Below are 13,014 nucleotides of genomic sequence, written 5' to 3' on the forward strand. Positions count from 1 at the left end.
CTAAATGGGTAGATCATAAAAAATGAGACAAAGATGTGTTTCCAAAGTCTGAGGGAAGACAAGAACCATGAGGCAGTGGCAAGAAGGTGCTTCCCATGGCTCTCCTTCTAGACAGGCATGCTCCCAGTTCTTACAGATTCTACTCCTGGGCTTCAAGGCATTGGGTACAAACCTATGGATGCCCTTGAGGAACAGAAACATCTTTCAGACAATCGACAGCCCCCATGCATACACAGTTAGGAAAGAATACAGAATTACTCATTCTATGCAGCAGCATATGAAGAAATATGCTGTACATATGTATTTACACAAATGCAGAATTATAGACTTGCTCCAGAGCGGGGAGGAGGAAGGTGTTGAAACCTGATGGCACATCAAGCATTTCCTGAGGGAGGTTGTCTGTCAGTCTGTTTGTGCTGGCTGATTGAGAATCACATGTGGTTTTCAGATGTAGAAGAGAAAAAGTATTTGCCTTCAAGAATGGGAAATTTTTAGTATATTTCTCAATGTAAGCCATTTAGAAACCATACCATATTTCTAAGAAACCATCTAGGCATTGCGTTGTAGCAAAACTTCTGAAGAGCATCTGCTTAGTGGTGGTGGCATCCTCCTCCTCCTCCTCCTGCTTTCTCCTCCTCCTCTCCCTCTTTCTCCTCCTCCTCTCCCTCTTTCTCCTCCTCCTCCTCTTGCTTTCTCCTCCTCCTCTCCCTCTTCCTCTTTCTCCTCCTCCTCCTCTTGCTTTCTCCTCCTCCTCTCCCTCTTTCTCCTCCTCCTATTCCTCTTTCTCCTCCTCCTCTTTTTTCTCCTCCTCTCCCTCTTTCTCCTCCTCCTCTTGCTTTCTCCTCCTCCTCCTCCTCTTCCTCTTTCTCCTCCTCCTCCTCTTCCTCTTTCTCCTCCTCCTCCTCTTCCTCTTTCTCCTCCTCCTCCTCCTCTTTCTCCTCCTCCTCCTCCTCTTTCTCCTCCTCCTCTCCCTCTTTCTCCTCCTCCTCTCCCTCTTTCTCCTCCTCCTCCTCTTGCTTTCTCCTCCTCCTCTCCCTCTTCCTCTTTCTCCTCCTCCTCCTCTTGCTTTCTCCTCCTCCTCTCCCTCTTTCTCCTCCTCCTATTCCTCTTTCTCCTCCTCCTCTTTTTTCTCCTCCTCTCCCTCTTTCTCCTCCTCCTCTTGCTTTCTCCTCCTCCTCCTCCTCTTCCTCTTTCTCCTCCTCCTCCTCCTCTTCCTCTTTCTCCTCCTCCTCCTCCTCTTCCTCTTTCTCCTCCTCCTCCTCCTCCTCCTCTTTCTCCTCCTCCTCTCCCTCTTTCTCCTCCTCCTCCTCCTCTTTCTCCTCCTCCTCTCCTTCTTTCTCCTCCTCCTCTTCCTCCTCTTGCTTTCTCCTCCTCCTCTCCCTCTTTCTCCTCATCCTCTTCCTCTTTCTCCTCTTCCTCTCCCTCTTTCTCCTCCTCCTCCTCTCCCTCCTCCTCCTCTTCTTCTTTCTCCTCCTCTTCTCCTCATTCTTTCACTTTTCTTTCTTCCATTGTTTATAGAAAGATACGATTTCTTCTGGGTCAGGTTTTTATTTCTTTCCCCTTCCTCTTTATTCTTTCTCCATGTTAGGAACGAGAGAATGTGAAGCTGATTTTAACATGTTTCCTTTCATCAATGTCAAATCTTTATGTAAGGATGGAGAATGGCAACACGATTTTGTAGCCAAAAATTATAAAAGGGTAAAAAATTGACTGATGTTCTGCTGTTAGTCTTGGACAAAATCATGATTTACAGAAGTGTGAGTGGATAAGTAGATTAACTCTTCTGAAATTCTCCCAATCCACCCAAGTGGGAAAGAAAACTGAGCTCCAGAAAGGAAATGATGCTGCGTACTCACTATGTGTGGAACTCCTCATACTCACCACTCTGTCCTAGACACACCACTAGATGCATCTCCCAGCCATCTTTTTGCCAGCTCAGTGTAGTGACTGAGTTTTGTCTAATGACCACATCCACACTGATCCAGGGTTAAACTACCTTGCAATGTCAGATGAAGTAAAACTGTTCTGATAGGCTAGGCAATGTGAGTTTGAGGTTATTGTGTCAGCTAGCCTTCCCTTGTGACTTTGAATTGTTCTTGAACTTTCCACTTAGTTCTATGTGTAAACGAGACTGACGTTGCTAAGCACTAAGGTTAGCAGAAACTCAATGGCTCTGGGCTCTTCTGGTCATTTTCTTCTTCCTTCACGTGTTTATATTTTTCTTCATTATGGTAAAAGCAAAAACTTAGTCCTCATTATCTGATACCCACTCTGATTGTTAGCACAAAAACTGCAGAAAAACACTAAAATTTTCCAAGAACCATGGCTCTAACAATGTCATTCCCAGGAAGGAGTAACAGAGTATTTTAAGTCCCAGATTCACTGGAAGACATAAAGCTGGCCCCACAGGGTCGATCTGTTAGCAGAATTACATTAAACGAAAGCCTAAGAAAAGTTCTTGCAGTCCTGAAGGTTGATGTAGATCACTGTAAGCTTCCCAAAGGGTCTGTCACAAGGAGTTTAGACAAGTATGCTGCCCAGGGTTTCTCAGAAATTCTTTCAGACTTTAAACTCTCCCCAATTTCATGTTTACAACGATTATTAAAATTTTCTCCTGTGCTCTCATCTACTTGATTTCTGTTCCACAAGTTGCTGTTCACTTCGCTCTCCTAGCTCCATTGTTGTCACCCTGCTGAAGAAAAACAAAATAAAAAAAAAATAAAAACAACAAAAAACAAACCAGAAGAATTTCTTACCCTAAACAGTTAAAGCCTCAAGTTTCATGTGTGTTTTGTGTGGAAAGGATGACCCGCCCCGAAAAGCATGGTTTTAATCTTCCTACAACGACTTATTTTAAAAAATATTCTGAGGGAACATTTTCAATGAGTAATATTCTCCAGATTAATACGTAGTGTGGTTTTATGAATAAATTAGGTAACCGGAAAGAGAAAGACATTATAATGGAAACTGAAGTCTCCGTTCTAGCAATAAGCAGTCACAAGAGGCTCTCCACAGTTAAAGCACAGTTGAGAATTCATCCCAAGACAAAGGAATTAGTCTGGAAGTCTTGTGCAAAAACTGTTAATCATAGTTTTCCTGTCAGAATAGTTGATCGCAGGACTGACCAGCCAGAAGGAGTAGTACAGTCTAGTTCTGCTTTGACAGAGTTCAAATGGGGGAGTCTTGAAATAACACCTCTTGCTTCGGACTTCCCGTGATGCCTGCAGTTGTCACATCGATGACTACCTCAGGTGAAGAGATTGTGAAAATGAAAGCTTTTACTTATGAGAGATAAATATAATTACCACGAATATCATTTTAGCCTTACCTTCAGGCATATTTGCTCAGCCTCTGAAGAGTGGCAGCGCTAGGTGATTGCCGTGAGATGAAGACATGAACCACCAACTTGAGGTCCCATGGAGGAGGCAACCGGGAACTTCCCCGCCTTCAACCCCCTCCAGCCACTCATGCTATTCTCCTGGAGACTGTGGAAAGTTGTGAAGCTGTAGACTGCACAGCCTTCGCCAGCTAGAACAGGAAATGTGACTCCTGTGGATGCTATGCCTGACGCTTGTTCTGCTACCTGAGCCCCATGGCGATAAGACACCTCGAGCAGGTTTACGCCATAGATATGGGACTCCCCACACTGAGGATGTCTTAGCCTTTTAAGGTTTATGTTCAGGGAGAGAAGGTCTCCTTACTGTTCTGGAGAACAGCACCTATTCTGGCCTGTTTTCTGGAAGGAGACACTGGCTCAACCCTTCAATGTTGTTTCTTATATAGAGGCTTCTTTGAAATCATGGTTGGAGCAAAATGGCTGTATTTCTTTTCACTCAATGTATAGAAGTATGAGAAATTCATGAGGAAATCTTTCTTAAAAACTTTGGGCTGCTGAGGGAGGGGGAGTTGGTTGGGGTAGGGGGAGGGAAATGGGAGGCGGTGGCGGGGAGGAGGCAGAAACCTTTAATAAATAAATAAATAAATAATAACACTGCCAATAAGGTATAAGTCATGCCAATTGACAAACTCTACCCTGTCATTTAGCAAATTTCAAGGAAAACTGTATTTCTATTTGTTGTTGATAAAGTAGAAACAATAATCACTAGGATTTATAGTTAGTATAAGTAGTAAACAAAATGGTCTGTTGGCAGTAAAATATGTACCTAAATGTAACAATTTGCAACAATTTAGTATTAATATATGTTGTAATACATCACTGCAAAATATTTTTGTGTTGCTTATTAATTGAAATTGTATTTAACTTTGAAATGTTCTTTAATATATGTATATTGAGCACAATAGAAAGTCCTAAGTGGGAAACTGCCTTGTCCCAGCTCTGATACAGACCATCTGTAAAGTTTGGCAAGTCACAGAACCTAATTGGTCAAGGAATACAATGGATAAGGAGTCATGGCTGATGGTGCCAGTCTCGAGTAATGGGTAGTTACCGTATGGGAAGTTGTCTTGAAAAGTACTGGAATCTAGTCTATTTATGGACTCAGTAGGAAAGTGTATAGACAATAAAACAGCCAGATCTCTCAGGGACAGATCTGAGAGGACCATGGAATTGAAAAGGGCACTAAAGGGAGTGAAATACGGTAGCAGCCATACAATTACTTTGCATGAAGAGTTCGTTTCTCAGTTAAGACATCTAAATCTGTGGACTAAAATCACTTCTGGAATCAAGTCAGGGATGAAAAATGAGAACACAAAGTGATGAGCGGAAGAAAGGGTGGCAATGAAGCCATTTTGCAGCTTCATTTTGGGATGAATGGAAGTCTACTTTTAGTTAGGCCATGACCTATAAACCAGGTTAAGTACTTCTGGAAATCCCAGCTGTTGTCAGGCTGTGTGGAGCCTGGCCAGGCTTTTTCAAATGACCCAGTATGCTGTTGCTGCCTCTGGTTTCTCCTGGGCTCTAAATTGCTGCCTGAAGCAGCTGCTCAAACACTTTAATGGTCACAATTAACCCATCCCAGAGGTTGACCTTTAGACATGGCAGTGGTGGATCAGGCCAACTGGCTTGGGCTCTGCCATCTTTGGCAAGTTATGTGTGACTTAGTCTTTCCTTTGGCTTCTCTGAGAATGGACTAGGGAATCAGACTTCTAGTAGCTCTGGTAGGAGCAGGGAGAAACAGGGTTATACAAAAAATTCAAAAGCCCTGCTAAGAAATGTTCCTGGAAATAGGACATTTTGAGAAACTCAGAGTTCTCAAATTCTTTCAACAGATAGAGTCATGTTTTTACTAGGAAAAAGGAACAGAATTTGTGACCAGAAGTTACCCCTTTTAATCATTGCTTATGACCAATGAGACACAGGAGTTACTTTACTCAAATATGAGATGCAACTGGGACGTATGGCTAGTCCATGGTCCACGGGAGAAGGGCTGCCTTCATGTAGGCCGCTAAAGCTCCCACATGCCTGGCCTGCTGACTTCATTTAGCAGATGCTCAATGAAACTCTCCCTCTATGTAGCTGACAATATAGTAAATACGAGAATGACACATTCAGCATTTCTTAGAAATTCTGTGAAAGAAAGAACTGTGAATATAAAATGTCAGGGGTAATTTATCAGAATGAGGGGACAAGCACTGAGGTTATCAAGGTTCAAGAAAGTGTGTTTGACTTGAGAGATTTATAACAAAAAGGATTCATCTGTGACTTGTTTAAATGCAGAGCACGAGGAATTAACTTTTGTTTAAAACAAATAAACAAATGAAAAACAGGTATTGGGGGCTGGGGAGATGGCTCAGTGGTTAAGAGCACTGACTGCTCTTCCAGAGGTCCTGAGTTCAATTCCCAGCAACCACATGGTGGCTCACAACCATCTGTAAGGAGATCTGGTGCCCTCTTCTGGCATGCAGGTGAACATGGAGGCAGAATGTTGTATACATAATAAATAAATCTAAAAAAAAAAAAAAAAAAAAAAACAGGTATGGGCCTGGAGGGATGGCTCAGTGGTTAAAACTGTTTGCTTGTATATTTGTTATCGGGTTGTATTTATGTATTGAAACTATATGTATATAATATGTATATATAACATGTAATAGCAATAACTGAGAAAAGAGTAAGGAGGGGTAGATGGGAGGGTTTGAAGGGAGGAAATAAAAGGTAGGAATATTAAATTTATAGTATAATTTCAGAAAATAAAAGAAATAATTCAAATAATGAATGTTCTGTTCTTACAGAGGACCCAGGTTTGGTTTTCAGCATCTACATGGCAGCTCACAAAACTCTCTGTAACTCCAGTTCTAGGGACATAGTACTCTTTCTACTTCCATTGTACCAGGTACACTTGTGACGCATGTACATACACAAAAGTAAACACGCACACACATACAATAAAATTAGCCACTCCCGTAAGAAATGGTGTAAAAAGGAAGAGAAGGTGAAGATGAAGGGCACCTGCTAATAATGTAGGAGACAGACGAAATCTACTCTACGTGATGGCAAAGTCCTAAATCCAAAGGGATCTTCTAGTAAGGTTGGGAAAAGCTGGGTTTTATTCTGGCTTTAGATTCCCAGAATTATCAATATAATGACAGAGTGAAAAGCGTAAAAACCACAGAAAATTTCTCTGTCCCTGTTCTGCAGGCCACAAGTCTGAGGTCAAGCTGGTAGCAGGTTGCGTTCTTAAGGTTCTGAGTGAGAATACTATCTCGGGGCATCTAGAAGGTGGTAAGGCTCTTCAGTGTCCTTAGCTGGACACACATCACTCTGGCCCCTCCTCTTGTCTTCTCAGTCCCCTCTTTTTCTGGGCTTCCTTGTCAACATCTCTTCTTGTTGTTACACAACACTTGCCATCAGAAATGGAGCACAATCAAGGAAATCCATTGAGATCTGCTGTAGGAAATCTCAGGATATATAATTTTGCTACTTTTACAGAAACTGTTCTTCTAGGTTTGCAGTCACATAACACTGAGCTTACATCATTGGGAAGAATGCAGAGTTCAACGTGCTAAATTCTATTTGAAGTGAAAAACCATTGAAAAGTACCATGTGGAGAGGTGAAAATTGTCTTTTCATTTCTTAGGTAATGAAAAGAAGGAAGAAAGAAAGATCTTGGCAGTGAGCTAAGGTGTCCAGAGATGGCCATATGTGGAGGCAGGAGGTGTCGAGAAGCCTGAGTTGGGATGAGGGTCAGCAGCTTTAATTAAGGCCATGATGGAAATGTCTGTGCTGAAATGAGGACAGTAGCATACAAGAGACATCTTGGTTGCAAGCATAGTTGTTTATCATCACCGAGAGCTCAGTTGGCTATCAGCCAGAAATCTTCCTTTTTATGGCTCTAATTCCTAACTCTTGGCCTCCTATTCTCTTTGATGTGTTTTCTATTCAATGTTCAGAGTCATTGCTTTTAAAACCTTGCCACATCCCATCCTCTATAGAAGTCCCATAGGTCTTAACCATAAAAGGTTCTGAAACTCTAGCTTCCTTTTGGAGCACATTATATTTCTTGTAGGCTTTGAGGTTTCCAGTTAGCATTGACTGTCTATGAGAAGCCAGGAGTGCCATAGGGAAGGAAGTAAGGTTAAACCTTCTCTTTCCTTTTCCAAACTGGAAAGTAGATGTTCCAAGTTCTGAGTTTCACTCTCTGGAAGGATTTCCAATAATACTCATGACATGCTTTTTTTTTTTTTTTTAAGAAGAAAAAACACCCATATCTAATCTGTAGATACTGCGAACAAAGCTTGCCCTCTCCAATCCATTAGTCCTTGCTAGATGCATGGAAGCAAAACTGGAATTTGTAACTCGTCAAGGAACTTCTTCTTCCAAATCAAAAGTGCAGACACCCAGATAGAGAACCATTGAGACTTCTCATCCCTCTGTCTGCCTGGGTAATGAGAGAGAAAGGACAACTCTTCATGGTGAAGCAGATTCTGGGTGTGCCAAGCACTAGAGATCTTTCTTGAAACTGAATGTGCTACTGTTCACTCACACCCTTGAAGAAAGAGTACATCTTGCATTTTAAATGTAGTTTTTAATGTGTTTCTGTTTTAAAAAGAGCAGAATAAGGTGTCAGATGCCCTGGAACTGAGTGGCAGGCAGTTGTGAGCCTCCATGTCGGTGCTGGGAACTAATCCTGGATCTTCTGCAAAAGATGACCACTGAGTCATCTTTTTAGCCTGAGTGAAACTATTTTTCACTTGCTAGTGACATTTATCTTTCAGTTACAAGAAACATGTAATTCAAACTGGCACAGTCAAGTAGAGAATTTCATGGGAAACTTAAGTATAAACCTAACATTAGCCGGGCGGTGGTGGCGCACGCCTTTAATCCCAGCACTCGGGAGGCAGAGGCAGGCAGATCTCTGTGAGTTCGAGGCCAGCCTGGTCTACAAGAGCTAGTTCCAGGACAGGAACCAAAAAAAAAGCTACGGAGAAACCCTGTCTCGAAAAATCAAAACAAACAAACAAACAAACAAAAAACCTAACATAGTGTAAGATCCTAAGCAAAACATGTGCCTGAGGCTCTCTCTATTCTTTCTCAGTTGTTTTTCTCTGTATATACTATATCCACACACTTCTTACTGGGTAGAACAAGAATATGAGATTGTTTCTCAGTTGGCCTATTGTTGAACATCACCTGCATTCAGTAGAGAGCCAATGGTAACTGACCAGGTTGGAGGAACATGCCTTCACCCAGTGCTGTGGGGAAAGAAAGTCAGCCTTACTGGATCATAAGAGCCTAGGAGTGTAAAAGTACAGGAGATTCATGGGAAAACACACTACTATCACGTTTTAAAAACAAGGGGTGAGAAGGAAGATGTAAAGTACCAGACACAGGCTAATGTCCGTTCACCTTGGGCAGATTATCCTTCTTTCCACTTCTTCATTTTCAAAGTAGGGATAATGATATTTGTACACGCCCCACTGTGTAATTGAGAAGACAAAGTGAGTTAATATGTGTAAAGTATATTATAGCCGTGCCTAGTCATATCTACGTTAGCTTTAATATCTATTTATTTACTTACAATGAGAGTTTTCTCTCTGCTGAGTTTTATACAGACAGGCATCAAGCTGTTTTATTGAGCAGAAAGATATTGCAAATTCATAACAGTGCTCACACAACTGGAGAGCAAGCAGAATTTTCAAAAGGGGATGAAGTAGATTTAGGTTTCTACCACTCATCACCGTCTCTATTTTGACCCCTTCTCCAAACCTCATAACCTCTCCCTGAAGTTCTAAAGCATCTTCTGTGATATCCAGGCTCATTACATTGTCCTCATAGTCCAATTCCCACATGACAGTCCACACTTTCTGCTTAAAGCATAAATCTCCAGCTACTATCATCCAAGGTACTATATCCCGGAATATGCAACCACCACCTTCTAACCCTTTTGCTGTCTATGCCGTACCACCATTTCCCCCTACTATGCATATGGCCTTCTGTGTCTCACCCATTCCACGTTCACTGCTATCTCCTTTCAGAATGTCCTTCCTTAGATCTCATGTGGCCACACCCTTTTCACCTTATGGCCTCAATTTGCAGGCCATGTCCTCCAGGAGACCTTTCCTGATCAATTAGATAAAGTGGTGTTCTCTCCCGCATCATCAGTTCTGTACATTATTTTAATACTCCTACATCTCTACTCTCTGTGTCATCTTTGCCTTTTGACTATTTCCTCTAAAGGCAAATGTCTGGGTTGTAATCATCTGGGAAGGATGGGTTACCTCTGGGAGAAAGGTAAGGATTTGGCCTAATGTGTGGAAACCACCTTTCCACAGGGGTCATTTGTTCTGACCCGAGAAGTTAGCTGAGCCTTTGAGAAAATGAACAGGCACCCTCTCCACCTGTGAGTTCACCTGTGAGAATAGGTTTTAGAAACGTCTGCATGTTAGAGTCCTAAAAATTGTACTATACTCATAAGGGTAAGGAAAAAAGAGTAGCCTGGTTTTGCTTTCTCCATCACCAAAACTGCTTTGTAAGTCATTGTTAGCACCCTAGGTTCTCTGTAGATGCAAATGCAAACTAGATGAAAATGATATAATCCCATAATCAAATTAGCTTTATAATTCTGTGACTGTAGTTCATACAATGAAAACAAAAGAGGAGTCGGAAGAGACATGATTCCGTTGACAAAGAGTAATAAAGAAAAGAGCCATTAGACAATAGAAGCTATTGACCAGAGTTTCAGGCACCCATATCAGATACAAAGTAGGGAAATGATGGAGGAGTTACTTTCATTTAATAAAGAAACTGCCTTGGCCCATTTATAGGCCAGCCCTTAGGTGGGTGGAGTAAACAGACAGAATGCTGGGAGAAAGAGGCCGAGTCAGTGAGTCGCCATGATTCTCCCACTCCAGACAGACGCAGGTTAAGATCTTTCCTGGTAAGCCAGCTCTTGGTGCTACACAGAATATTAGAAATGGGTTAGATCAATATGTAAGAGCTAGCCAATAAGAGGCTGGAACTAATGGGCCAAGCAGTGTTTAAGAGAATACAGTTTCCGTGTAATTATTTCGGGGCATAAGCTAGCCATGCGGGCAGCTGGGTGTAGGGGATGCAGCCCTGCCGCTCCTATTTCAACAGGGAAAAAAACTTTGAGATTGTTTAAATATATATACTGACTTTTTGGAACCCATTCTTTTTGGAGGGATACCTTACTCAGTCTAGGTATAGTGAGGAAGTCCTTGGTCCTTCCTCCAAGCAATGTGCTGGATAGACTTTGTTGACTTCCCATGGGAAGCCTTACCCTCTCTGAGGAGTGGATGGGGTAGGGGTGGGGAGAAAATGGAGGGAATAGGAGGAGGGGGAGGAAATGGGAACTGGGTTTGGTATGTAAAATGAGAAAAGCTAGTATTTTATAAATAAATAAATAAATAAATAAATAAATAAATAAATAAATATTTAAAAGAAAAGAAACTATGTAAGGATTCCAGCAGATGTTAGGTGTCCATTACAGGGGAACAAATGGACAATTCTAGAAGTCAAAGCAAAACACTTAAATTAGGAATTTGGCAAACTCAACAAGAGACTAGACTCAGTTGAAGGAAGAACTGACATTGATGAATACACATCAAAGAAGAGTACCTGGGGCGCATGGAGGCGAGTGTCGGGTGCAGAGGACACCTCCAGCAGTTCCATACACCTTGCTGCAGTTGGAGACAATGAGAAAAGGACAGGAGAGACTTTGGAGAGAACACTTAGGGAGGGATGATAAACCACCAAGTAAATAAAGGTCAACTACCTTTAGAAACTTAAGAGTGATAAAGAAAGAAACCTTCATTCAACAAAGAAAAAGATCAAAAAAGAAGCTGTGACACTGTAAAGCTGTGGATAGCAAGAGTTAAAATAAACATCACACTACTTCTATAAATTCAACAAAGCATACTTCAATGCCCTTTTTGGGTAGAGCAAAAAGTATACCAAGGAGAAAGTTGGAGATCCAACAGGAAATGTATACCAAAGGCAAAGAAGTACACGGGCAGATCTGAGAAAATATTGACTATAAAATAAAACGCTGGCCGGGCGGTGGTGGCGCATGCTTTTAATCCCAGCACTCGGGAGGCAGAGGCAGGTGGATCTCTGTGAGTTCGAGGCCAGCCTGGTCTACAAGAGCAAGTTCCAGGACCGGAACCAAAAAAGCTACCTGTCTCGAAAATAAAAAATAAAAATAAAAAAAAAATCTGTAAAATAAAACGCTGCATGCAGTACCATTTCGAGCTAAAGAACATCTGTAATTTAAATATATAATGTTAGTGCTATAAATTGAAGTAGGGAATATTCAAATGTACAAGATTGTTGTATTCTTTGGCGAAAAAACACCATTCAGGCTTTGTGTATCGGTACTAGATTTGCTATACCAGTGCAAATCGCAGCGTGCAGACTAGAAAAAGGGTGATCTGCAACTAACAGGAAGCTGGAATGGAACAAAACTAATGCATAAACGTCAAGGGAGAAAGAAAGAGCATTAATATTTATAAATTATCTTAATGTTCTAATTAGCTGTGGGAAGTTGTCATATTAAGTAAGTCAGAACCCAACTGCATTTCATTTACCGTTCTTCTGAAATACCAAGGTTAGAAAATATTAACAGTGACAAGTTTGAAAAAGTATCATCTACAAATATTGGTTAAAAGAAAATTTGCATTACTATACATATGTCAAGCAGTTAGCTTTCAAAGTAAAACTGCTTTAGTACCTATGAAACAGTTTCTAATTTTAAAAAAAAGTTAAATGGCATATGAAAATATAAGAAGCTTAATTGTGTGTATCTAAGCTAGTGTCGTCTCAAAACACATAAAGTGTGCATTGGAAGGATGTTAAGAAAAAACATTGTCTTGAGATTTAGCCACAGATTTCTCAGTGATTAATAGGAAAAGAAGAAAATACATCTTAAGGGAATAATTGTACTACTGCTGACATGGTGATTCACTTTGGGCTAAAGCATTATCATATGTCCCAATAAAATTAAAAAACAAAGCAAAAGAGTTGATAAGAGACCCTTCATACTATTTCTACCGATGGTTCATCTTCAACTTGTTTCTAGTCCTTAAGAGGGTGTCCCATAGATAAGGCTGACATCACATTCTACTTTACGTCAGATTCCCCTACGCCTGTACAATCTCACTTTTTGCATATCCATCTGCACTGATATCACAGTAACCAGGGGATCCTTCCTTTTCTTTGCTCTGAGGACCCAGCAATCCTTAAGACTGTAGTGTTGACTCTGAACTTTTCTTTACCATTAAGTAATTGCATGACTTTGATAAGGCAGTCCAATCTCTTGGAGCTTTAATTTATTCTTCTATAAATGACTCAGAGAACATCTAGCTACCAAGACTGTCACAATAATTAAGATAAGGTGATGTATACACATTTGTGGACTTGTGTAATTGTCCACAAATCTATAAGACAGATACATTTAGATCTGTAGTATTTTGCTTACTCTAACTGTTCAATACCCAGCATACTTCACAGTTTGCTGGTATCTATGCAAAAAATCCTGCATTCTTTAGGCTGCAGCTGTTTTCCACTCAAGGTCTTCAAATGTATTTGTATAGGGGAGG

The sequence above is a fragment of the Chionomys nivalis genome, chromosome 16 (assembly GCF_950005125.1).
Source record: "Chionomys nivalis chromosome 16, mChiNiv1.1, whole genome shotgun sequence".
NCBI lineage: Eukaryota > Metazoa > Chordata > Mammalia > Rodentia > Cricetidae > Chionomys > Chionomys nivalis.